This window comes from Bubalus kerabau, unplaced genomic scaffold (assembly GCF_029407905.1).
Source record: "Bubalus kerabau isolate K-KA32 ecotype Philippines breed swamp buffalo unplaced genomic scaffold, PCC_UOA_SB_1v2 scaffold_37, whole genome shotgun sequence".
In the NCBI taxonomy this organism is placed as follows: Eukaryota; Metazoa; Chordata; class Mammalia; order Artiodactyla; family Bovidae; genus Bubalus; species Bubalus kerabau.
In genome coordinates this window covers 1,542,753-1,570,664 of record NW_026577891.1, presented here as the reverse complement: position 1 = coordinate 1,570,664, position 27,912 = coordinate 1,542,753, and the positions used below count along the sequence as shown (strand labels likewise).

Genomic DNA, 27,912 nt, shown 5'->3' with positions numbered 1-27,912 from the left:
TCCTGTGAACAACTCGAGAGGCAAGCGGAGTTCCATTCCTCCACACAAGACGAGGCCTGACTCTCCTGTCCCAACTCTTCAGGGACCCTGTGGTCGGAGTTTGAAATGGAGAGGAACCCTTAGGTTCCTGCCTCAACTCGAGATGAGAACCTTTGCCATTGCACCAAACCCAGTGGAGTTCCGAGAGCCCCTCCCAAGTCCACAGTATGCCTGACTTCTCAGAGGCACCCTGAGAAGCTCCCTGAGGTCACCGGTACAAGTCGAGGGAACCCAGGGTTTCCTGCCGCAACCTGAGAAAGACCTCGAGACTCCTTCTTCAACGCGTCTTGAGTCCCGATTTCCCTACCATGACTCGAGAACATTTATGGGCTCCCCCTCGTCACACACATAGAGACCTGACTTTCCTGGCACCACACGAGAGGCTCCCTGAGCTCCCTGTCGTACCTCGTGAGAAAACTCATAATTGTGCCCCAACTCGAGAAAACCCACAAGACGCCCCCGTCATTGCGAGCTGAGGGCCTTCTCTTCCTGCATGGCCTGGAGAGCAATCCCGAGTCCTCTCTCCAACTCCACAGGAGGCTTTACTCCGAGTAGGCCACTCAGTGGGCTCCAAGACATACCCGACGCGACTCGAGAAGAGAGTGCAGTCCTTTGCTTTCCTTCGAGAAGAGGCCTGACTCCCTGTGTGAGTCTGGAATGCAACTCCGAGATCCCTGTCACCCCTGGAGAGGAAAATTAAGTCCTGGGCACAGGCCTAGATGAAGTATATTTTGCCCTGCAGTGACTCAAGAGAAATCCCAGCTCTCCCTCGAAACTCGAATGGAAGATTGGACTTCCCTGGACCAACACAAGAGGAAGCCCGAATTCCCCGTTGTAACGCGAGAATCCTGCTGCAACTCGAAGGAAACCACGTAGTTCCCCCCTCATCTCAAGATGAAGCCCTTTCACGTTAGAGCGTCTCAAGAAAAGTCTCACGTTCATGTTGAAGTTTGAAACATTACTTGGCACCCTTCATCAGACTCCAAAAGTTCCCTGACATACCGGTCTCACTCGAGGGGAACCCCGAGGTTCCCAGCACCACTTCATCTGAGCCCCTTCTCCCCTCCTGATCGCGACAGGAGGGTCGATTAACCTGCTTTGTCTGGAAGGCTTTCTCGACCTTCCCAGCACACCTCAGGATGAGCCCAGTCTCAAGAGGAAATTCGAGAGGTAGCCTCGTGTGTGGTGCCACATGCCAAAAGACCCCGATTCTCTGGTCCTCTCTTCACAAGAACCCATGCCCGGACACCTCTTCGAAGGCAACCCTGTGGATGAAGTCACAACACGAAGGGGCATTGACAACCCCGTGCATCATCTGGAAAAACCCACAGGTTCCACATACAGCTCGACAAGTGGCCTGTCACCTCGTGAACAACTTGGGAGGCAAGCAGAGTTCCATTCCTCCACACAGCACGAGCCCTGAGTCTCCTGTCCCAACTCAGCAGGGACGCTGCAATCGGTGTCTGAAATGGAGAGAAACAGTAAGGTTCCTGCATCAACTCTAAATGAGGCCCTCTTCCATTGCACCAAACCCAGTGGAGTCCCGAGAGGCCCCTCCCAACTCCACAGTATCCCTGACTTCTCAGAGGCAACCTGAGTAGCTCTCTGAGGTCACCGGCAGAAGTCGAGGGAACCCAGCGTTTCCTGCCACAACACCAGAAAGACCTCGAAAGATCTTCTTCAACGCGTCTTGAGGCCGGATTCCCCTAACATGACTCGAGAGCAATTACCCGCTCCCCCTCACCACGGGCATGGAGACCTGACTTCCCTGGTGCTGCACGAGAGGCCCCCTGAGCTCTCCATCGTACCTCGTGAGAAACACAACGTGGCGCCCCAGCTGGATTAAACCCACGAGACGTCCACGTCATCGCGAGATGTGGGCCTTCTTTTATTGCATACCCTGGAGAGCAATCCGGAGTCCTCTCTCCAAACTCCACAGGAGGCTTGACTCCCTGGAGGCCACTCAGTGGGCTCCAAGGGATACCTATCGTGACCCAGGAGGATATCAGAATCCTTTGCTTCCCCTCGAGCCGAGGCCTGACTCACTGGGTGAGTCTGGAATGCGTCCCCGTGATCCCTATCGCCCCTGGAGAGGAACATTAGGTCCTGGACACAAGCCTAGATGAGGTCTATTTTGACCTGCCGTGACTCGAGAGCAATTCCCACCCAGCTCTCCCTGGCGACTCGAATGGAAGAATGGACTTCCCTGGGCCAACACAAGAGGAAGCCTGAATTCCCAGTAGTAATTCGAGAATTCCACCTCAACTTGAGAAAAACCACGTGGTTCCCCCGTCATTGCAAGATGAGGCCCTTGCCCGCTCCAGCGTCTCAAGAGTAGTCCCACGTTCCGTCTTGAAGTGCGAAATGATATTTGGCACCCTTAATGCTACCCCAAAAGTTCCCCGACATATGGGTCGCACTCGAGGGGAACACCGAGTTTCCTGGCACCACTTCATCTGAGCCCCTTCTCCCTTCCTGATCGCGAAAGGAGGGTCGATTCCCCTGCTTTGTCTGCAAGGGGTTCCCGACCTTCTCCATGCACCTCAGATGAGGCTCTCTCACGAGGAAATTCGAGACGTAGCCTCGATGGTGGTGCCACATGCCGAAAGACCGCGATTTCCCGATCCGCTCTTGATAAGAACGCGATGCCCAGACACCTATTCGAAGATAGTGTGGATGAAGGCACAACATGAAGGGGCACTGACACCCCCGTGCATCGTCCGGAAAAGACCGCAGGTTACTCATACAGCTCAACAAGTGCCTGTCACCCAGTGAACAACTCGAGAGGCAAGCGGAGGTCCATTCCTGCACACAAGACAAGGCCTGACTCACCTCTCCCAGCTATGCAGGGGGCTGCGATTGGAATCAGAAATGGAGAGGAACCCTGAGGTTCCTGCCTCCCCTCGAGATGAGGCCCCCTTCCATTTCACCAAACCCAGTGGAGTCCCGAGAGGTCTTTCCCAACTCCACAGTATCCCTGACTTCTCAGAGGCACCCGGAGAATCTCCCTGAGGTCACCGGCACAAGTCGAGGGAACTCAGGTATTCTTGCCAAGACCCGAGAGAGATCTTGAGAGTCCTTCTTCAACGCGTCTAGAGGCCTGATTCCTCTACCATGACTCGAGAGCAATGACGCGCTCCCCCTTGCCACACGCATCGAGACCTAACTTCCCTGGCGCCACACAAGAGGCTCCCTGAGCTCCCCGTCGTACCTCCTGAGAAACCAACACAGGCGCTGCAGCTCGGTAAAACCACTGAGACCCCCCCCCCCCCGTCATCGTGAGATGAGGGCCTTCTTTTCCTGCATGTCCTGGAGTGCAATCCCGAGTCCTCTCTCCAAACTCCAGAGGAGGCTTGACTCCCTTTAGTCCACTCAGTGGGCTCCAAGAAATACCCGTCGCGACTCGAGAAGAGAGATAAGTCCTTTGTTTCCCCTCGAGACGACGCCTGACTCCTGGGTGAGTCTGGAATGCAACCCCAAGATCCCAGTCACCCCTTGAGAGGAACATTAGGTCCTAGACACAAGCCTGGATGAGGTTTCTTTTGCCCTGCAGTGACTCGAGCGCAACCCCCAGCTCTCCCTCGCAACTCGAATGGAAGATTGGGCTTCCCTGGGCCAACACAAGAGGAAGCCAGAAATCCCCTTCGTAACTCGAGAATCCCGCCGAAACTCGAGAAAAACCACGTGTTTCCAACGTCATCCCAAGATGAGGCCCTTGCTGCTATGGCCTCTCAAGAAAAGAACCACGTTCCGTCTTGAAGTGCGAAACGGTACTTTGCACCCTTGATGCGACACCAAATGTTCCTGGACACGCCGGTCTCACTCGACAGGAACACCGAGGTTCCCGCACCACTTCATCTGAGCACCTTCTCCCCTCCTGTTCGAGACAGGAGGGTCTATTCCCCTGCTTTGTTTGGAAGGGGTTCCCCACATTCCCGGTGCACCTCAGGATGAGGCCGGTCTCACGAGGAAATTCGAGACATAGCATCGGGGGTGGTGTCACATGCCGAAATACCCCGATTTCCCGGCCCACTCTTGAGAAGAACCCGATGCCCGGACACCTCTTCGAAGGCAAACCTGTGGACGAAGGCACAAAACGAAGGGTCACTGACACTCCCGTGCATCATTCGGTAAAAGCCGCAGGTTCCACACACAGCTCGACAAGAGGCCTGTCATCCCATGAACAACTCGAGAGGCAAGCAGAGTTCCATTCCTCCACTCAAGACGAGGCCTGACTCTCCGGTCCCAACTCTGAAGGGACCCTGCGATCAGAGTCCGAAATGGAGAGGAACCCTGAGCTTCCTGACTCCACTCGAGATGAGGCCCTCTTCCATTACACCAAAAACAGTGGAGGCCCGAGAGGCCCCTCCCAAATCCACAGTATCGCGACTTCTCAGAGGCACCCTTAGAAGCTCCCTGAGGTCACCGGCACAAGTCGAGGGAACACAGGGTTTCCTGATGCAACCCGAGAAAGACCTCGAAAATCCTCCTTCACGCGTCTTGAATCCCGATTCCCCTACCATGACTCGAGAGCAATGACGCATTCCCCCTCGAAACTCGCATGGAGACTTGACTTCCCTGGCGCCACACGAGAGGCTCCCTGAGCTCCCCGTCATACCTCGTGAGAAATCCCACACTGGCTCCCCAGCTCGAGAAAACCCACGAGACGCTTCCGTCATCGCGAGATGAAGGCCTTCTTTTCCTGCATGGCCTGGAGAGCAATCTCGAGGCCTCTCTTCAAACTCCACAGGAGGCCTGACTCCCTTTAGGCCACTCTGTGGGTTCCAAGAGATACCCATTTGCTGGGAGCCGGCATATTGCATATTGAGTGAGGATCTGGAATAGCTCAACTGGAATTCTATCACTGCTGAGAGCCAGCGTGCGGCACTCCACCCATGACAAAGGTCATGAGGAAAGAGGCTCGGCATACGCAAAGGCGGGATCGAGCCTCAGGAGTCCCCCTGGAAATTCTCGAGCATCTACCCCCAAAACCAGAGTCTGCCTACTTTCTGCTTTGTGCTTTCACCTACACCTCTGACTTTACGGGGGGCTGTCTCCCACTACCTCTCTCTGAAAAAAGAGTTAGCTTACAGCTCCAGTTAATAATTCTTGGATGTGACAGTGTTTAACCTACAAACTCCTTTGGAAATCCTCTAGCCTGCCTGAATAGGTTTTTCTGGCCACATGTGATTGTTCAGAGCCTCCCAACTGTGAGAGGCAGGAGATGTTCTAAACTGCCTAAACACAGATTCCTTTGAGTAGTTAAAAGATTGATTAGAAAATGTATTGGTGAAGGGTTTTTCACTTGTTGGGCCAATGTTTGCTGCTAAGTCTCCATACTCCTTACCTACTGTGTCTTTGGCAGTGTATTGATTGATATAATGGGTGTATAGAAATGTAAAATGCCGCTTTGTCCAGTGCTTTTTGGAAGGCTGGCGCCTGACTTTGGAATAATCACCTTTAGAGAAAGATAAGTTTCTTAAAATGTTAACAGGCCTCCGGGCCAGAAGATGATGTCAATCACCTGAACTTTTGCATATGATAAGTTTGCAGGAAGAAAGCCTGGCTTGCTGCATGACTCTACCCCTTCCCCCATTATCCTCTATGCATACCTTAAGGTATAAAAACTACTTTGGAAAATAAAGTGCGGGCCTTGTTCACTGAAACTTGGTCTCCCCATGTCATTCTTCCCTTTAACTTCCGGCTGAGCGTCCATCTGGAGCGTGGATGTCCTCTGCGACCATTTATTTGCCTGGGCTTCTAAGACCCACTCGAGAAGGTGTCTAAGGTGGGGCACCTTCCGCTATTCGAGAGGGCGCCTGCGGCCTCCGTGGTCAGAGCTAACCTGGTGTCACGGGTTATATTGATTTTCCGCGTAAACCAAGCCACTCAGCTTCTTTTCTCCACTGAATTTTCCTACTGAGCTATCCTTATTTCAGCCGCTTTTCTCCACTGAATTTTCCTACTGAGCTATCCTTATTTCAGCCGCTTTTCTCCACTGAATTTCCTCACTGAGCTATCCTTATTCTATTACTCTTTGTATCCTTAATTAAAGTGTAATTAAGCAGTTATTCCCTGACCCTCGCCTAGCCGTCTCTCCTTCGAATACCCTGGATCAGCCGGGGCTGGTCCCCGGCAGGTGGCGCCCGAGACAGGGACTTCGAAGGTAAGCTCCCTGCAATTAGGGTCATCAGCCCTTTTTGCTCCCCCGTTCTCCGAACAACTGAGTCATCAGCTCTCTTGTTCCCCCACGGAGCAGTTTGGGTCATCAGCTCTACTGCTCCCCCCTCGAAACAGTTTGGGTCATCAGCCTTCTGTTTCCCCCCCGGGACAATCTGGGTCATCAGCCCCTATTGTCCTTCCAATGTTCGGGACGGCTAAGACCCCACTCAAGGGTGCCGCGGACCCCCCTGTAGGATAGACAGGGCTGAGGAGTGGGAAGTGTTGAAAGTGTTGAAGACTTAGAGAAAACGGTTTCTGAAGTTAAAAGGCCAAAGAAAAGCCTGATCTTTTAAAAGCTAAAAGCTTTATCTTCTATTATACTTAATTTTCTGACATGGGTAACACTGAAACTAACAATGGCAACTCTTTATACAAGTAATCTTCAAACTGATAAAGAGGCTACTGTTAATTTAGATACTTGGGTGAAGGTAAAAAACAACTAAAAACTTATGCTATAAATATGATTAAAAATGTTCTGGACCCTCGTCATGAGGCTGTGGGATAGCCTATGGGAGAGGCTATAGCGGTGGATGGTAGTGGGTCTCCACCTTCTGCGCAGATCATATTTTCTGCCCTTGACAAAAGAAAGGAGGGAGACTGTACTCTACCTCCCGAGGAAGGAGACGACTTACAGGACGCTGCGGCCGGGCGCCCTGGCGAGCCCCCTCCCCCTCTACACAAACCTTTAAAAATTTATCCAACAATTTCTGATTTAAGGAGACTACCCCACCTCCGCTTGCACCTCCCAGGGCCTAGGAATTCCCCAGTTTACATCCAAGCCTCCCAGACCATTGCCTAAGGCTGAAAAAGATTTAAAAAAAAAAAAAATTCTTTTAAACAAAGGAACTTTTAAAGAATACACAATATACAGAGCCTGCTCATTGCAGAAAACCCCCTCAGGGGGGCCTCACCCAAGCGAAAAAAAAAAAAAAAAAAAGTAAAGAAAATAAAAAAAGATGTAAAGATAAAAAAAGAGCTAAAGACTGAAAAGGAGAGGAACGGGAAAAAAAGGAATCAGAGAACACATCAAGATAGAGAAAGGAAGTTAAAAAAAGAGATACAGAAAAAAAGATAAAAAAAAAATTAAGGAAGAAAAGAGGGTAAAGAGAAAGAAACGAAGAAAAGAAGGGTAGCGAAAAAAAAAGGGTGAGAAAAAAGTGAGAAAGGCAGAAGAGAGAGAGAAAGAAAGTAAGAGACGCTGTGACCAGGTGCCCTGGCGAGCTCCCTCCCGCTCTACACAAACCTTTAAAAAACAAAAAACTTATCCACCACTTTATGATTTAAGGCCATCGCCGCCGCCTCCTTTTGCACTTTTCAGGGCCCAAGAGTTCCCCGCTTTGCCCCCAAAGCCTCTCAAAGTGTTACCTAAGCCTGAAGAAGAGAAAAAATTTTTAAACAGTGGAGCTTTTAAAACAAGACTGCATGCACAATATACAGAGCGTGCTCCTTGGAAAAAACCCCCTCAGGGGGGTCTCACCCAGGCTAAGAAAAAAACGGTTAGGGGATTTAACAACAATATTAACCCTTGACGAGCTGGTTACTCCAATTCCAATGGGAGTGGCTGGCCCCCTACCTGAGGGCATTGTAAGACTTGTGCTAGGGCGTAGCTCGCTTTCTTGTCAAAAAATTTCGGTGGTGTATGGTGTGGTAGATTCTGATTATATTGGAAAAATTAAAGTTTTGATCTCACAGCCTACCAAAACTGCAAATTAATAAAGGTCAAAGAATAACACAGTTTTTGCTTTTACCTTATCAGACAGGAAAAAACTTGACTTCTCAAGCTAAGAGCCACAGAATATTTGGATTTAGTGATCTAGCTTTTTGGGTGCAGAAAATTACAGCTCCAAGGCCTTTAAAAGATCTTTTAATTCAAAAAAGTAAAATCTCAGGGCTATTAGACACAGGAACAGACGTCTCTTAACATTTCTGGGAAAGACTGACCCAGCTCCTGGCCAACACATACTACTGAAAATGAGTTGGTGGGATTAGAAAAAGCAGAGTGGGAATGCTATAGAGAAAAAGGTGAGAGAGCGTTTAAAGCCTTGAAGAGTAGTGAGTTCCCCGTTGCTGGAAGTATTCAAGCAAAGATTAGATGGTTACTTGTCATATAAAAAGCTATAGACCAGATTTAGTTTACAAAATGATAATTGGAGAAGCTTATAAAGATGTTGTGTAACACCTCTTTACTTGCTTCTCATATTTAGGTGCCAAAAGTTTTAAAAATTGATAATGCCCATTTGAAGATTGTTTACTAACTTTAAATGATTTCCAAAAATTATTAGGGGACATTAATTGGATACGCCCACATTTAAAACTGACTACTGCAGATTTAAAGCCTTTGATTACTTAAAAAGCAATCCTAATTCCAGTTCTAAGAGAAAGTTGACTAAATGAGACAGTCAGCTCTTGTTAAAGTAGATGAGACTTTAAATGATCAGTTAATTAGGATTAATATTACCAAAAGATGAGATTAAATTATTCTTGCCACAAAACATACACCTACAAGGCGCTTGTGACAAAAAGGCCCATTGGTTCCATCTATCAGTGACCCCAAGAAAAATAGTTTTATCTTTTCCCAGCCTGGTGACACAATTAATTATAAAAGGAAAAAAAAAGAAGTGTAAAACTTTTTAGAAAAAAAGTAACAAATATAATAATTTCACTCAATAAGGATCAACTGCAAGTCTTTTACAAAATAGTGATGATTGGCAAGTTGCCCTGATAGATTTCAAGAGTCAAATTTTGTTTCATTTGCCCTCAAGCCCCCACAGTAGTTAAAAGTTCAAAAATGTTAGATTGGAAGTTTGAGGATACCTGTGAAACTTTCCAACCCTATGTAGTTCCTATGCTCCCCTTTACCCTATGGGGGAGGGACGTGCTGTCTCAAATAGGAGATACTCAGAGAAGGGTTTTCTCAATTTCTTAGTTGTCAACAGGCGGTACAATTAACAATACTTTATATGTTGTTATAAATACATAATATAAATATATTTACATAATTACAGTTTGCCTAGTTAGGTATGGGTATAAATAAAATATAATAAAGGTATACCTAATTCTATTTATAGATCTATACTTGATTAATTTGTATATAAATATGTATGCCATATATGCATATTATATATATACTGTATAATTAAATATGTATTGCAGTAATATAATGTGTGAGTGGCTGATATTAATTGGTATAGATTGATGTGCTGTGATGATATATGTTCTATATACCGTATAATTATATTATATATGTGTGACATGTATTATTACAGTGCATTGGTTTGTGTTGGTTGGTATTAGCTGTGTACGTGTTGTATTGCTGTAGTATATATATTAATTAATATATTAATTATAATGATTAATTCAAGTATATTGATTTATATATATGTCAATAAGTTTATACTTGTTGCCATATATAAATACATATATAAATACATTTTGCATTTAGGTATATCTGTATACTAAAATGAGATAAGGAGGTTATACATTTATTATTTAAATTTATACAGAGACCTAAACTAAACATTAGACCTAAATTAACATATCTTTAAATTCATGTTGTTAAAATGTAAATTTTAAAAATTAAAAAATTAAATTGACAACTGCTTGACAATTCCTTTGCCATAAAACCCCCATAGGTGTAATTGGGGAAGCCAGACAAAAAATTGGTTTTCTGGCAAAACGGCCCCCTAGAGTGGGTCCATCTTCCCGCTCAAACTAAAAAAGTAGCGGCTTCTTATCCAGGATTGATAGCTACTTTGATATTAAAGAAAAAAGGCGAAACATTGAATTATTTGGTAAAGAGCCATCAAAAATTGTAATTCCATATAATAAAGAACAACTTGATGTGCTTCTAATGTTTGATGAAAATTGACAGATTGCTATAGGAAACTATTTTGGTCAAAATTTTTGCATCATTTACCTTCACATGCTTTGCTGAATTTTATATCCAGACATCCAGTTATTTTTCCTGTCAGATGTAAACAGTCTCCTATTCCAAATGCTCAGATAGCCTTTACTGACAGGTCAGCAAATGGTAAAGCCTCCATAGTTACTAAAAATCACCAAAAGGTTTTAGAAACACAGGAAACTTCAGCTCAAAGAGCTGAACTAACAGCAGTCATAGAGGCTTTTGCTATGTTTACAGATGAGGAATTTAATCTTTACTCTGATTCTCAGTATGTGGTCAGGCTGATTCCACACATTGAAACTGCGGTTTTGCCTGAAAATAAAACTACCATATTTCATTTGTTAACTAAGTTACAGCAACAAATTTGGAAAAAAAAATATTTTTCATTGGACACATTCGGGCTCATTCCAGATTGCCTGGCCCTTTAAATGCCTTTAATGATTTGGCTGACTTGTTAACCAGAAATACAGTGGCTACTGTGATTGAGGAGGCCAGAGCCTCTCACTCACTTCATCATCAATACGCTACTGCTTTAAGACATCAATTCCAAATTCCCAGAGAGACTGCTCGAGAGATTGTGCGTTCTTGCTTACACTGCCCCACTGTTTATAATAATCTACCTATGGGAGTTAATCCTCATGGTCTCAAACCTAACGTACTCTGGCAGACAGATGTAACTCATGTTTCTTCATTTGGAAAACTGTCCTTTGTTCATGTAACTGTAGATACCTTTTCTCACGTTATTATTGCAACTGCTCATACCAGAGAGGCAGGTAAAGATGTGATACAACATCTCTTTACTTGTTTTTCATATTTGGGCCTGCCAAAAGCTCTGAAAACTGACAATGCTCCTGCTTACACTTCTAAGTCTTTTCAGAAATTTTGTATAAAGTTTCAAATTAAACATAATACAGGCATCCCTTATTATCCACAGGGACAAGCCATTGTTGAAAAAACGCATCAAACATTAAAAATCCAAATTCAAAAACTAAAAGAAGGGGAGTTTAAGTATAGTTCTCCCCATCAAATCTTGCAACATGCTCTTTTCGTAATAAATATTTTAAATACTGATTTCAGCCAGAACTATTGCAATGCTTCGTCATTGGTGCCTGGAGCAATTAAATGCAAAACCATTAGTCAAATGGAAGGCCCTCTCAGGACAATGGAAGGGTCCTGACCCATTATTAACTATCGGTCGAGGATGTGCTTATATTTTTCCACAGGATGCAGATTCTCCAATTTAGACAGGCTGATTCACCATGTTGCAGACCCCCAGACATCCAGTTCACCCATTGCTTCGATCACAAAAGAGGAGCCCGCCAGAAGGGGAGGCAAGATAAACATCGAGATCCCGGCGGGACCGACGGGGCTGCTGCAGCGCGAACTCCAACCAGAAAATAATTCTACTTATTCTGATTTGGCTTGTCTACCCTCTCCTTATGTTTTTCTCTTTACCAACGATTCTGGAAAACTTAATGTACATGTGACTTTAAACTGGTGGACCCAATGTAGTGACCTGTGAATAATGTATGCTCTCATCTTGTTTAAACCCTCAATATAATGTTTGCTCCTTTGTAGTGTTACAACGTCCACCTTATCTTATAATGTAACCACTTATTGATATAACTATAGTCTTGCTGTATTACAACAACTTCAGGATTTAATGCGATTGCGACGATTTGTGGGCTTACTTATTTTAGGAATATCAGCTTTAATAACCGCAATTACTTCTGTTACTGTGGCAGCAATATCATTGACTCAACAAGTGCATACTGCCCAATATGTTGATACCATGTCTAAAAATGTTTCACTAACTCTAACAACACAGGAAGCTATAGATAGGAAATTAGAGATGAGAGTAGACGCCTTAGAAGAGGCAATAATGCATATTGGGACTGATTTACAGGCTTTAAAAGTGAAAATGGCTTTGTCTTGCCACGCTGATTACCGGTGGATATGCGTGACATCTTTAAAGGTAAATGAGACAGATTATGAATGGAAAAAAATCAAAAATCATATCTCAGGTGTTTGGAACAGCTCTGACATTGGCCTAGACTTAGGGAAACTTCATAATCAAATACAGACCCTGAAACACTCTTGACTGGATTTTACCGCAGCTAATGACTTTTTTCACACCTTCTCTAACTTTCATTTCAAAAAAAAACATTCTGTCTAATATCCTTGGATACATCGCTGCTGGTGCTTTAATTTTGCTTCTCATATTCATTCTTCCTTGTATTGTCAGGATTCTTCGGCAGAACATTCAGAAGCTCGCGACTGAGCTGCCTCTGGCTGTTTTAAGAAATAAAAAAGGGGGAGATGCTGGGAGCCGGCATATTGCATATTGAGTGAGGATCTGGAATAGCTCAACTGGAATTCTATCACTGCTGAGAGCCAGCGTGCGGCACTCCACCCATGACAAAGGTCATGAGGAAAGAGGCTCGGCATACGCAAAGGCGGGATCGAGCCTCAGGAGTCCCCCTGGAAATTCTCGAGCATCTACCCCCAAAACCAGAGTCTGCCTACTTTCTGCTTTGTGCTTTCACCTACACCTCTGACTTTATGGGGGGCTGTCTCCCACTACCTCTCTCTGAAAAAAGAGTTAGCTTACAGCTCCAGTTAATAATTCTTGGATGTGACAGTGTTTAACCTACAAACTCCTTTGGAAATCCTCTAGCCTGCCTGAATAGGTTTTTCTGGCCACATGTGATTGTTCAGAGCCTCCCAACTGTGAGAGGCAGGAGATGTTCTAAACTGCCTAAACACAGATTCCTTTGAGTAGTTAAAAGATTGATTAGAAAATGTATTGGTGAAGGGTTTTTCACTTGTTGGGCCAATGTTTGCTGCTAAGTCTCCATACTCCTTACCTACTGTGTCTTTGGCAGTGTATTGATTGATATAATGGGTGTATAGAAATGTAAAATGCCGCTTTGTCCAGTGCTTTTTGGAAGGCTGGCGCCTGACTTTGGAATAATCACCTTTAGAGAAAGATAAGTTTCTTAAAATGTTAACAGGCCTCCGGGCCAGAAGATGATGTCAATCACCTGAACTTTTGCATATGATAAGTTTGCAGGAAGAAAGCCTGGCTTGCTGCATGACTCTACCCCTTCCCCCATTATCCTCTATGCATACCTTAAGGTATAAAAACTACTTTGGAAAATAAAGTGCGGGCCTTGTTCACTGAAACTTGGTCTCCCCATGTCATTCTTCCCTTTAACTTCCGGCTGAGCGTCCATCTGGAGCGTGGATGTCCTCTGCGACCATTTATTTGCCTGGGCTTCTAAGACCCACTCGAGAAGGTGTCTAAGGTGGGGCACCTTCCGCTATTCGAGAGGGCGCCTGCGGCCTCCGTGGTCAGAGCTAACCTGGTGTCACGGGTTATATTGATTTTCCGCGTAAACCAAGCCACTCAGCTTCTTTTCTCCACTGAATTTTCCTACTGAGCTATCCTTATTTCAGCCGCTTTTCTCCACTGAATTTTCCTACTGAGCTATCCTAATTTCAGCCGCTTTTCTCCACTGAATTTCCTCACTGAGCTATCCTTATTCTATTACTCTTTGTATCCTTAATTAAAGTGTAATTAAGCAGTTATTCCCTGACCCTCGCCTAGCCGTCTCTCCTTCGAATACCCTGGATCAGCCGGGGCTGGTCCCCGGCACCCATTGGGACTCGAGAGGAGAGCGGAATTCTTTGCTTCCCCTATATACCAGGCCTGACTCCTCAGGTGCGTCTGGAATGCAACCCCGAGATCCCTGTCGCCCCTGGAGAGGAACATTAGGTCCTAGACACAAGCATAGATGAGGTCTCATTTGCCCTGAAGTGACTCGAGAGCAATCCCCTGCTGTCCCTCGCACCTCGAATGGAAGAATGGACTTCCCTGGGACAACACAAGAGGAAACCTGAATTCCCCATCGTAATTCGAAAATCCCGCCGCAACTCGAGGAAAACCACGTGGTTCCCCCGTCATCGCAAGATGAGGCCCTTGCCAGCTACAGCGTCTCAGGAGAAGCCCCACGTTCCATCTTGAAGTTTAAAACGATAATTGGCAACCTTGATGTTACCACAAAAGTTCCCCGACACCCTGGTCTCACTCGAGGGGAACACCAAGGTTCGGTGCACCGCTTGTTCTGAGCCCCTTATCCCCTCCTGATCGCGATGGGAGGGTCGATTACCCTGCTTTGTCTGGAAGGGGTTCCGGACCTTCCCGGCGCACCTCAGGATGAGGCTGGTCTCACAAGGAAATTCGAGACGTAGCCTTGTGGTTGGTGCCACACGCCGAAAGACCCCGATTTCCCTGTCTGCTCTTGATAAGAACCCAATGCTAGGACACCTCTTCGAAGGCAATCCTGTGGACGAAGGCACAAAATGAAGGGGTCTGACACCCTCCTGCATCGTTGGAAAAGCCCGCAAGTTCCACATACAGATCGACAAGTGGCCTGTCACCCCGTGAACAACTCGAGAGGCAAGAGGAGTTCAATTCCTCCACACAAGACGAGGCCTGACTCTCCTGTCCCAACTCTGCATGGACACTGAGATCCGATTCAGAAATGGAGAGGAACCATGAGGTTCCTGCCTCAACTCGAGATAAGGCCCTCTTCTACTGCACCAAACCCAGTGGAGTTCGGAGCGGCCCCTCCCAACTGCACAGTATCCCTGACTTCTCAGAGGCACCCTGAGAAGCTCCCTGAGGTCACGGGCATAAATCGAGGGAACCCAGGGTTTCCTGCCGTAACCTGAGAAAAATCTCGAGAGTCCTTCTTCACGCGTCTTGAGGCCCGATTCCCCTACCATGACTGGAGAAAAATGACGCGCTCCCCCTCGCCACGCGCATGAAGATCTGACTTCCCCGGCACCACATGAGAGTCTCCCTGAGCTCCCCATAGTACCTCGTGAGAAACCCCACACTGGCGCCGCAGCTCGAGAAAACCCACGAGACGCCCCTGTCATGGTGAAATGAGGGCCTTCTTTCCTGCATGACCTGAAGAGCAATCCCGAATCCTCTCTCCAAACTCCAAAGGAGGCTTGACTCCCTTTAGGTCACTCAGTGGGCTCCAAGAGATACGCGTCGATACTCAGGAGGAGAGCGGTGTCCTTTGCTTCCCCTCGAGATGAGGCCTGACCACGAGGGTGAGTCTGGAATGCAACCCTGGATCCCTGTCGCCCCTGGAGAGGAACCTTAGGTCCTGGACAAAAGCCTAGAGGAGGTCTCTTTGGCCTTGCAGTGACTCAAGCACAACCCCTAGCTTTCCCTTGCAACTCGAATGGAAGATTGGCCTTTCTGAGCCAACAAAAGAGGAAGCCTGAATTTCCAGTTGTAATTTGAGAAACCCGCCGCAACTCGAGAAAAATCACGTGGTTCCCTGTATTGCAAGATGAGGCCCTTGCCCCCTACAGCGTCTCAAGAGAAGTCTCACATTCCGTCTTGAAGTGCAAAACAGTACTTGGCACCCTTGATGCGACCCCAAAAGTTCCCCTATATACCGATCTCACTAGAGGGGACACTGAAGTTCCCGGCACCACTTCATCTGAGGCCTTTCTCCTCTCATGATCGCGATAGGAGGGTCGATTCCACTGCTTTGTCTCGAAGGGGTTCCCGACCTTCCCGGCGCACCTCAGGATGAGGCCGGTCTCACGAGGAAATTCGAGACGTAGCCTCGAGGGCCATACTACATGCCGAAAGACCCCGATTCCATGGTCCACTTTTGATCAAAACCAGACTCCTGGACACCTCTTCGAAGGCAAGCCTGTGGATGAAGGCACAACACGTAGGGGCACTGACACCCCGTGCATCTTCCGGAAAAACCCGCAGGTTCTCACACAGCTCCACAAGTGGTCTGTCACCTCGTGAACAACTCGAGAAGCAAGCGGAGTTCCATTCCTCCACACAAGACGATGCCTGACTCTCCTGTCACAACTCTAGGGACCTTGCGCACCGAGTCAGAAATGGAGAGGAAGCCTGAGGTTCCTGCCTCCACTCAAGACGAGGCCTTTTCCATTGCCGCAAAACCAGAGGAGTCCCGAGAGGCCCGTCCCAAATCCACAGTATGCCTGACTTCTCAGAGGCACCCTGAGAAGCTCCCTAAGGTCACCGGCAGAAGTCGACGGAACCCATGGTTTCCTGCCCCAACCTGAGAAAGACCTTGAGAGTCCTGCTTTAACGTATCTTGAGGCCCGATTCCCGTACCATATCTCGAGAGCAATGACGCGCTCCCCCTTGCCATGCGCATGGAGACCTGACTTCCCTGGCGCCACACGAAAGGCTCTCTGAGCTTCCCGTCGCACCTCGTCAGAAACCGCACACTGGCACCACAGCTCTAGAAAACCAACAAGACGCCCCTGTCATTGCGAGATGAGGATCTTCTTTTCCTGCATGGCCTGGAGAGCTATCCCGAGTCCTCTCTCCAAACTCCACAGGGGGCTTGACTCCCTTTAGGCCACTCAGTGGGCTCCAAGAGACACCTGTGGCGACTCGAGAGGAGAGCGGGGTCCTTTGCTTCCCCTCGAGTCGAGCTCGGACTCCCAGGATGCGTCTGGAATGCAAACCCGAGATCGCTGTCGGCCCTGGAGAGGAATATTAGGTCCTGGACACAAGCCTAGATGAGGTCTCTTTTGCCCTGCAGTGACTCAAGAGCAAACCCCAGCTCTCCCTCGAAACTCGAATGGAAGATTGGACTTCCCTGGGCCAACACAAGAGGAAGCCTGAATTCCCCGTCGTAACTCGAGAATCCCGCCGCACCTTGAGAAAAACCACGTGATTCCCCCGTCATCCCAAGATGAGGCCCTTGCCCTCTACAGCGTGTCAAGTGAAGCCCCAAGTCCGTATTGAAGTGCAAAACGGTACTTGGCACCCTTGAAGCGACCCCAAAAGTTTCCCGACACACCGGTTCCACTCGAGGGGAACACCGAGGTTCCCGGCACGACTTCAATTGAGCCCTTTCACTCCTCCTGATCGCGACAAGATGGTCGATTCCCCTGCTTTGTCTGGAAGGGGTTCCCGATCTTCATGGCGCACCTCAGGATGACACCAGTCTAACGAAGAAATTCGAGACGTAGCCTCATGGATGGTGCCACGTTCTGAAAGACCCCGATTTCCTGCTCCGCTATTGATAAGAACCCGATGTCCAGACACCTCTTTGAAGGCAACCCTGTGGATGAAGGCACAACACGAAGGGGCACTGACCCCCTCATGCATCTTACGGAAAAAACCGAAGGTTCCACTCACAGCTCAACAAATGGTCTGTTATCCTGTGAACAACTCGAGAGGCAAGTGGAGTTCCATTCCTCCACACAAGACGAGGCCTGACTCTCCTGTCCCAATTCTTCAGGGACCCTGTGGTCAGAGTTTAAAATGGAGAGGAACCCTTAGGTTCCTGCCTCAACTCGAGATGAGAACCTTTGCCATTGCACCAAACCCAGTGGAGTTCCGAGAGCCCCTCCCAAGTCCACAGTATGCCTGACTTCTCAGAGGCACCCTGAGAAGCTCCCTAGGTCACCGGTACAAGTCGAGGGAACCCAGGGTTTCCTGCCACAACCTGAGAAAGACCTTGAGACTCCTTCTTCAACGCGTCTTGAGTCCCGATTTCCCTACCATGACTCGAGAGCATTTATGGGCTCCCCCTCATCACACGCATAGACACCTGACTTTCCTGGTGCCACATGAGAGGCTCCCTGAGATCCCCGTTGTACCTCGTGAGAAAATTCATATTTGCACCCCAACTCGAGAAAACCCACAAGACGCCCCCGTCATTGCGAGCTGAGGGCCTTCTCTTCCTGTATGGCCTGGAGAGCAATCCCGAGTCCTCTCTCCAACTCCACAGGAGGCTTGACTCCCTGGAGGCCACTCAGTGGGCTCCAAGAGATACCTATCGTGACCCAGGAGGATATCAGAATTATTTGCTTCCCCTCGAGCCGAGGCCTGACTCACTGGGTGAGTCTGGAATGCATCCCCGTGATCCCTATCGCCCCTGGAGAGGAACATTAGGTCCTGGACACAAGCCTAGATGAGGTCTATTTTGACCTGCCGTGACTCGAGAGCAATTCCCACCCAGCTCTCTCTGGCAACTCGAATGGAAGTATGGACTTCCCTGGGCCAACAGAAGAGGAAGCCTGAATTCCCCGTCGTAAGTCAACAATCCCATCGCAACTCGAAAAAAACCACGTGGTTTCCCCTTCATCACAAGATGAGGCCCTTGCCCACCACAGCGTCTCAAGAGAAGTCCCACGTTTCGTCTTGAAGTTTGAAACAGTATTTGGCAAGCTTCGTGAGACCCCAAAAGTTCCCTGACATACCAGTCTCACTCAAGGGGAACACCGAGGTTCCCGGCACCACTTCATCTGAGCCCCTTCTCCCCTCCTGATCGCGACAGTAGGGTCGATTAACCTGCTTTGTCTGGAAGGCTTTCCCGACCTTCCAGGGGCACCTCAGCATGAGGCCCGTCTCACGAGGAAATTCGAGATGTAGCCTCGTGTGTGGTGCCGCATTCCAAAAGACCCCGATTTCCTGGTCCGCTCTTGATAAGAACCCGATGCCCGCACACCACTTCGAAGGCAACCCTGTGGATGAAAGCACATCACGAAGGGGCACTGACACCCCCGTGCATTGTCTGGAAAAAACCGCAGGTTCCACACACAGCTCAACAAGTGGCCTGTCACTCCTTGAACAACTTGAGAGGTAAGCGGAGTTCCATTCCTCCACACAAGACGAGGCCTGACTCTCCTGTCCCAACTCTGCAAGGACCCTGCGATCTGAGTCGGAAATGGAGAGGAACCCTGAGGTTCCTTCCTGATCTCAAGATTAGGCCCTCTTCCATTGCAGCAAACCCAGTGGAGTCCCGAGAGGCCTCTCCCAGCTCCATAGTATCCCTGACTTCTCAGAGGCACCCTGAGAAGCTACCTGAGGTCACAGGCACAAGTCGAGGGAACCCAGGGTTTCCTGCCGCAACCCGAGAAAGACCTCGAGCGTCCTTTTTCATTGTGTTGAGCCCTGATTCCTCTACCATGACTCGAGAGCAATGACGTGCGCCCCCTCGCCACTCGTATGGAGACTTGACTTCCCTGACACCACACGAGAGGCTCCCTGAGCTCCCGGTCGTACCTTGTGAGAAACCCCACACTGGCACCGCAGCTCCAGAAAAACCACGAGACTCCCCCGACATCGCGAGATGAGGGCCTTCTTTTCCTGCATGGCCTGGAGAGCAATCCCGCGTGCTCTCTCCAAACTCCACAAGAGAGGAGCCAAGATTGCTGAGGAGTAGGACGGGGAGAACTCTTTTCCCCCCCAAACAATTTCATCAAAAGAGCATTTAAACGTCGAGTAAATTCCACAATACAACTTATGAATGCTGCCAGAGGACATCAGGCACCCAGAAAAGCAACCCAACTCTTGGAAAGTAGGTAGGAAAAAGTATAAAAGACAAAAAAAGAGACAAAAGAGGGAGGGAGGGATTTCCGTCCCGGGAAGATAGTCTTAAAAAGAGAAAAGTTTCCAAACACCAGGAAAGCTTTTCACTGCCAAATCTTTGCCAAGCTTTGGAAGCACAAAGGGCAACATAAGGGGGATAGAAATAAATAAACAATTAAAACTCGCAGATTGCAAGCCCTACGGTAACTCCCCCAGCCGCGAAGCAGTGCAGACGCCTGCTCACACCATTAGCAAGCAGGGGCTGGGCAGGGAGGCGCGGTGCGGGCTGCATCGCTTAGAGTAAGAATCTGGCCTGAATACCATGAGTGCTATCTGAACAAAATAACTTGGGCTAGCAAACCAGACTCTGGGATATCTACCACGCAAAAAGCCAGCCCTAACCTAAGACACCGCCAGGCCCGCGCACAGAACAAAGGACTGAACAGAGATAGCCGGCTGCAGACCTTCCCCCTCCGGTGACAGGCAGCCAGAGCCGGAAGGGGGCAATTGCAGCCCCAGAGAGACATTATCTATAAAACTGTAAGCAGGCTTCTTTGCTAACTAAAACTTCTTGGGGATCTGGACGGTCAACATCTGCCTGAGAAAGTGCACCTGTTTTACACCCAGATAACCGAGTGGCGGGGAGGCGATAAGTCACAACATTGGCGCTCGCCAAACACCTCATCACCTGAGCTGCTCGGACCTGGGAAGAGCACAAAACGCAGGCCGAACTGAGTCTGTGCCTCTGAGGACTACCCGAGTGCCTGAACCTGAGCGGCTTGGACCTGGGAGGTGCATGCAGCCCAGGGCCAGCCTCAGATTGTTCCCGGTGGAACAACCTAGAGCCCGAGCAGTGTGGGCAGGAAGGCTACACGCGCCGTGAGCGGGGGCAGACCCAGTGTGGCTGAGGCACTGCGAACGCACGCCAGTGTTATTTGTTTGCAGCATCACTCCCTCCCTCCCTCCCCACAGCGCAACTGAACAAGTGAGCCTAAAAAAAAAAAGTGTCCTCCACCGTCCCCTTTGTGTCAGGGCGTAAACCAGACACTGAAGAGACCAGCAAACAAAAGAAGCTATAACAGAGGGAAACGCCTTGGAAGCTACAGGCAATAGATTAAAACCCTGTGGTTATTAGGACTACATAGGAAGGCGCCTATAGATCTTGAGAAATATAAGTCGGACCAAGGAACTAGCCAAAAATGAACCGAACCCACGATACTCACAACAAAACCAGAGAAAGTCCTAGATATATTTTTATGATCATTCTTTCTTTTTTTTAATTTTTTTAATTTTAAGTCCTCTATTGTTCATTTAATTTTCACTTTTATAACCTATTACTTTCCAAAAAAAAGACCCTATTTTTTTCTTCTTCAGCAAACTTCATATATATATATTTATATATATATATATAATAATTTTTTGACCTTGTTTTTTTGTTTTGTTTTTTTTTTTCTTCTTTTCTTTAACATTGTATTTTTGAAATTCCAAACTGTACTCTAGATTTTTAATTTATGCTTTTTGATATTTGATATCAATTTTGTACCTGTAGTTTCTTTATAATTTTTGCGACATTGCTTGTTTTTGTTTGTTTGTTTTCTCTTTAGTTTTCTTCTTCCTTTTTTTTAACATTGTATTTTTGAAATTCCAAACTCTACTCTAGATTTTTAATTTTTGCTTTTTGGTATTAGTTATCAATTTTGTACCTGTATTTTCTTGATAATTTTTGCGACCATGTTTGTTTTTCTTTGTTCGTTTTTTCTCTCTTTCTTTTCCTTCTTCTTTTCTTTAACATCGTATTTTTGAAATTCCAAACTCTACTCTAGATTTTTAATTTTTGCTTTTATGTATTTGTTACCAATTTTGTACCTTTAAGAACCCAATCTTCAGTACCCATTTTTCACTAGGGAGCGAGATTACTGGCTTGACTGCTCTCTCTCCCTTTGGACTCTCCTTTTTCTCCACCAGGTCGCCTGTGTCTCCTCCCTAACCCCTCTCTACTCTACCCAACTCTGTGAATTTCTGTGTATTCCAGACGGTGGAGAACACTTAGGGAACTGATTACTGGCTGGATCTGTCTCCCTCCTTTTCATTCCCCCCTTTTATCCTTCTGGCCACCTCTGTCTCCTTCCTCCTTCTTCTCGTCTCTGTATAACTCTGTGAACATCTCTGAGCGGTCCAGTTGTGGAGTGCACATAAGGAAGTGACGACTGGCCAGCCCACTCTCTCCACTATTGATTCCACCTGATCTCATTTGGGTCACCTCTAACTCCCTCCTCCCTCTTCTCTTCTCCATGTAACGCTGTGAACTTTTCTGAGTGACCCTCACAGTAGAGAAACTTTTCTTCTTTAACGTAGATGTTTTATCAATGGTGCTGTATAGAAGGAGAAGTTTTGAAACTACTGTAAAAGTAAGACAGATAACTGGAAGCAGGAGGCTTAAGTCCAAACCCTGCCTCCAGGGAACTCCTGACTCCAAGGAACATTAATTGACAGGAGCTCATCAAATGCCTCCATACCTACACTGAAATCAAGCACCACACAAGGGCCAACAAGTTCCAGGGCAAGACATACCAAGCAAATTCTGCAGCAACAAAGGAACGCAGCCCTGAGCTTCAAGATACAGGCTGCCCAAAGTCACCCCAAAACCACAAACATCTCATAACTCATTACTGGACACTTCATTGCACTCCAGAGAGAAGAAATACAGCTCCACCCACCAGAACATGGACACAAGCTTCCCTAACCAGGAAACCTTGACAAGACACCTGTACAAACCCACACACAGCGAGGAAATGCCAGAGTAAAGAACTCCACAAACTGCCAGAATACAGAAAGGACACCCCAAACTCAGCAATTTAAACAAGATGAGACAGAGGAATACCCAGCAGATAAAGGAACAGGATAAATGCCCACCAAACCAAACAAAAGAGGAAGAGATAGGGAATCTACCTGATAAAGAATTCCGAGTAAGGATAGTGAAATGGATCTAAAATCTTGAAATTAAAATGGAATCACAGATAAATAGCCTGGAGACAAGGATTGAGAAGATGCAAGAATGGTTTAACAAGGACCTAGAAGAAATAAAAAAAGAGTCAATATATAATGAATAATGCAATAAATGAAACTAAAAACACTCTGGAGGCAACAAATAGTAGAATAACAGAGGCAGAAGATAGGATTAGTGAATTCGAAGATAGAATGGTAGAAATAAATGAATCAGAGAGGATAAATGAAAAACGAATTAAAAGAAATGAGCACAATCTCAGAGACCTCCAGGACAATATTAAACGCTACAACATTCGAATCATAGGGGTCCCAGAAGAAGAAGACAAAAAGAAAGACCGTGAGAAAATACTTGAGGAGATAATAGTTGAAAACTTCCCTAAAATGGGGAAGGAAATACCCACTCAAGTCCAAGAAACCCAGAGAGTCCCAAACAGGATAAAGCCAAGGCGAAACCCCCCAAGACACATATTAATCACATTAATAAAAATCAAACACAAAGAACAAATATGAAAAGCAGCAAGGGAAAAACAACAAATAACACACAAGGGAATTGCCATAAGGATAACAGCTGATCTTTCAATAGAAACTCTTCAAGCAAGGAGGGAATGGCAAGACATACTTAAAATGATGAAAGAAAATAACCTACAGCCCAGATTATTGTACCCAGCAAGGATCTCATTCAAGTATGAAGGAGAAATCAAAAGCTTTTCAGACAAGCAAAAGCTGAGAGAATTCTGCACCACCAAACCAGCTCTCTAACAAATACTAAACAGGAAACACAAAAACGGTGTATAAATTCGAACCCCAAACAATAAAGTAAATGGCAATGGGATCATACTTATCAGTAATTACCTTAAACGTAAATGGGTTGAATGCTCCAACCAAAAGACAAAGACTGGCTGAATGGATACAAAAACAAGACCCCTACATATGTTGTCTACAAGAGACCCACCTCAAAACAGGGGATACATACAGACTGAAAGTGAAGGGCTGGAAAAAGATTTTCCATGCAAATAGGGACCAAAAGAAAGCAGGAGTAGCGATACTCATGTCAGATAAAATAGACTTTAAAATAAAGGCTGTGAAAAGAGACAAAGAAGGTCACTACATAATGATCAAAGGATCAATCCAAGAAGAAGACATAACAATTATAAATATATATGCACCCAACATGGGAGCACCACAGTATGTAAGACAAATGCTAACAAGTATGAAAGGAGAAATTAACACTAACACAATAATAGTTGGAGATTTTAATACCCCACTCACACCTATGGATAGATCAACTAAACAGAAATTTAACAAGGAAACACAAACTTTAAATGATACATAGACCAGTTAGACCTAATTGATATCTATAGGACAATTCATCCCAAAACAATGAATTTCAACTTTTTCTAAAGTGCACATGGAACCTTCTCCAGGATAGATCACATCCTGGGCCATAAAGCTAGCATTGGTAAATTCGAAAAAATAGAAATCATTCCAAGCATCTTTTCTGACCACAATGCAGTAAGATTAGATCTCAATTACAGGAGAAAAACTATTAAAAATTCCAACATATGGAGGCTGAACAACACGCTGCTGAATAACCAACAAATCACAGAAGAAATCAAAAAAGAAATCAAAATTTGCATAGAAACGGATGAAAATGAAAACACAACAACCCAAAACTTGTGGGACACGGTAAAAGCAGTCCTAAGGGGAAAGTTCATAGCAATACAGGCACACCTCAAGAAACAAGAAAAAAGTCAAATAAATAAACTAACTCTACACCTAAAGCAACTAGAAAAGGAAGAAATGAAGAACCCCAGGGTTAGTAGAAGGAAAGAAATCTTAAAAATTAGAGCAGAAATAAATGCAAAAGAAACAAAAGAGACCATAGCAAAAATCAACAAAACCAAAAGCTGGTTCTTTGAAACGATAAATAAAATTGACAAACCATTAGCCAGACTCATCAAGAAACAAAGGGAGAAAAATCAAATCAATAAAATTAGAAATGAAAATGGAGAGATCACAACAGAAAACACAGAAATACAAAGGATCATAAGAGACTACTATCAACAATTATATGCCAATAAAATGGACAACGTGGAAGAAATGGACAAATTCTTAGAAAAGTACAACTTTCCAAAACTGGACCAGGGAAGAAATAGAAAATCTTAACAGACCCATCACAAGCACGGAAATGGAAACTGTAACCAAAAATCTTCCAGCCAACAAAAGCCCAGGTCCAGACGGCTTCACAGCTGAATTCTACCAAAAATTTAGAGAAGAGCTAACACCTATCCTGCTCAAACTTTTCCAGAAAATTGCAGAGGAAGGTAAACTTCCAAACTCATTCTATGAGGCCACCATCAGCCTAATACCAAAACCTGCCAAAGATCCCACAAAAAAAGAAAACTACAGGCCAATATCACTGATGACATAGATGCAAAAATCCTTAACAAAATTCTAGCAATCAGAATCCAACAACACATTAAAAAGATCATACACCATGACCAAGTGGGCTTTATCCCAGGGATGCAAGGATTCTTCAATATCCGCAAATCAATCAATGTAATACACCACCTTAACAAATTGAAAAATAAAAACCATATGATTTTCTCAATAGATGCAGAGAAAGCCTTTGACAAAATTCAACATCCATTTATGATAAAAACTCTCCAGAAAGCAGGAATAGAAGGAACATACCTCAACATAATAAAAGCTATATATGACAAACCCACAGCAAACATTATCCTCAATGGTGAAAAATTGAAAGCATTTCCTCTAAAGTCAGGAACAAGACAAGGGTGCCCACTTTCACCATTACTATTCAACATAGCTTTGGAAGTTTTGGCCACAGCAATCAGAGCAGAAAAAGAAACAAAAGGAATCCAAATTGGAAAAGAAGAAGTAAAACTCTCACTGTTTGCAGATGACATGATCCTCTACATAGAAAACCCTAAAGACTCCACCAGAAAATTACTAGAACTAGCCAATGAGTATAGTAAAGTTGCAGGATATAAAATCAACACACAGAAATCCCTTGAATTCCTATACACTAATAATGAGAAAACAGAAAGAGAAATTAAGGAAACAATTTCATTCACCATTGCAACGGAAAGAATAAAATACTTAGGAATATACCTACCTAAAGAAACTAAAGACCTATATATAGAAAACTATAAAACACTGGTGAAAGAAATCAAAGAGGACACTAATAGGTGGAGAAATATACCATGTTCATGGATTGGAAGAATCAATATAGTGAAAATGAGTATACTACCCAAGGCAATTTATAGATTCAATGCAATCCCTATCAAGCTACCAACAGTATTCTTCACAGAGCTAGAACAAATAATTTCACAATTTGTATGGAAATACAAAAAACCTCGAATAGCCAAAGCAAACTTGAAAAAGAAGAACGGAACTGGAGGAATCAACCTACCTGATTTCAGGCTCCGCTACAAAGCCACAGTTATCAAGACAGTATGGTACTGGCACAAAGACAGAAATATAGATTAGTGGAACAAAATAGAAAGCCCAGAGATAAATCCACACACATATGGACACCTTATCTTTGACAAAGGAGGCAAAAATATACAATGGATTAAAGACAATCTCTTTAACAAGTGGTGCTGGGAAATCTGGTCAACCACTTGTAAAAGAATGAAACTAGAACACTTTCTAACACAATACACAAAAATAAACTCAAAATGGATTAAAGATCTAAACGTAAGACCAGAAACTATAAAACTCCTAGAGGAGAACATAGGCAAAACACTCTCTGAAATACATCACAGCAGGATCCTCTATGACCCACCTCCCAGAATATTGGAAATAAAAACAAAAATAAACAAATGGGGCCTAATTAACCTTAAAAGCTTCTGCACATCAAAGCAAACTATTAGCAAGGTGAAAAGACAGCCTTCGGAATGGGAGAAAATAATAGGAAATGAAGCAACTGACAAACAACTAATCTCAAAAATATACAAGCAACACCTACAGCTCAACTCCAGAAAAATAAATGACCCAATCAAAAAATGGGCCAAAGAACTAAATAGACATTTCTCCAAAGAAGACATACAGATGGCTAACAAACACATGAAAAGATGCTCAAAATCACTCATTATCATAGAAATGCAAATCAAAACCACTATGAGGTACCATTTCACGCCAGTCAGAATGGCTGCAATCCAAAAGCCTACAAATAATAAATGCTGGAGAGGGTGTGGAGAAAAGGGAACCCTCTTACACTGTTGGTGGGAATGCAAACTAGTACAGCCACTATGGAGAACAGTGTGGAGATTCCTTAAACAACTGGAAATAGAACTGCCTTATGATCCAGCAATCCCACTGCTGGGCATGCACACTGAGGAAACCAGAAGGGAAAGAGACACGTGTACCCCAATGTTCATCGCAGCACTGTTTCTAATAGCCAGGACATGGAAGCAACCTAGATGTCCATCAGCAGATGAATGGATAAGAAAGCTGTGGTACATATACACAATGGAGTATTACTCCGCCATTAAAAAGAATAGAATGAATCAGTTCTAATGAGGTGGATGAAACTGCAGCCTATTATACAGAGTGAAGTAAGCCAGAAAGAAAAACACCAATACAGTATACTAACGCATATATATGGAACTTTGAAAGACGGTAACAATAACCCTGAGTACGAGACAGCAAAAGAGACACTGATGTATAGAAGAGTCTTATGGACTCTGTGGGAGAGGGAGAAGGTGGGAAGATTTGGGAGAATGGAATTGAAATATGTAAAATATCATGTATGAAAAGAGTTGCCAGTCCAGGTTTGATGCATGACACTGGATGCTTGGGGCTAGTGCACTGGGACGACCCAGAGGGATGCTATGGGGGGGAGGAGGGAGGAGGGTTCAGGATGGGGAGCACATGTATACCTGAGGCGGATTCATTTTGATATTTGGAAAAGCTAATACAATTATGTAAAGTTTAAAAATAAAATAAAATTAAAAAAAAAATCCACAGGAGGCTTGACTCCCTTTAGGCCACTCAGTGGTCTCCAAGAAATACCCGTCGGGACTCGAGAGCAGAGCAGAGTCCTTTCCTTCCTCTCGAGATAAGGCCTGACTCCTCGGGTGCGTCTAAAATGCAACCCCGAGATCTCTGTCGCCCCTGGAGAGGAACATTAGGTCCCGGACACAAGCTTAGATGAGGTCTCTTTTGCCCTGAAGTGACTCGAGAGCAATCCCTAGCTCTCTCTCGCAACTCTAATGGAAGATTGGACTTCCCTGGGCCAACACAAGAGGAAGCCTGAATTCCCCATCATAACTCGAGAATCCCGCCGAAACTCGAGAAAAACCACATGGTTACCCCG

General features: G+C 45.6%; 1 long non-coding RNA gene across 1 annotated transcript; it reads left to right on the top strand.

The window, feature by feature from the left end:
* Nucleotides 1-4,859: 4,859 nt before the first annotated feature.
* On the top strand, nt 4,860-11,726 carry LOC129640710 (uncharacterized). The gene is made up of 2 exons (XR_008708923.1): nt 4,860-6,205; nt 11,389-11,726. It is a non-coding gene; the product is annotated as an uncharacterized LOC129640710 (long non-coding RNA).
* The last annotated feature ends 16,186 nt before the right edge of the window (nt 11,727-27,912 follow it).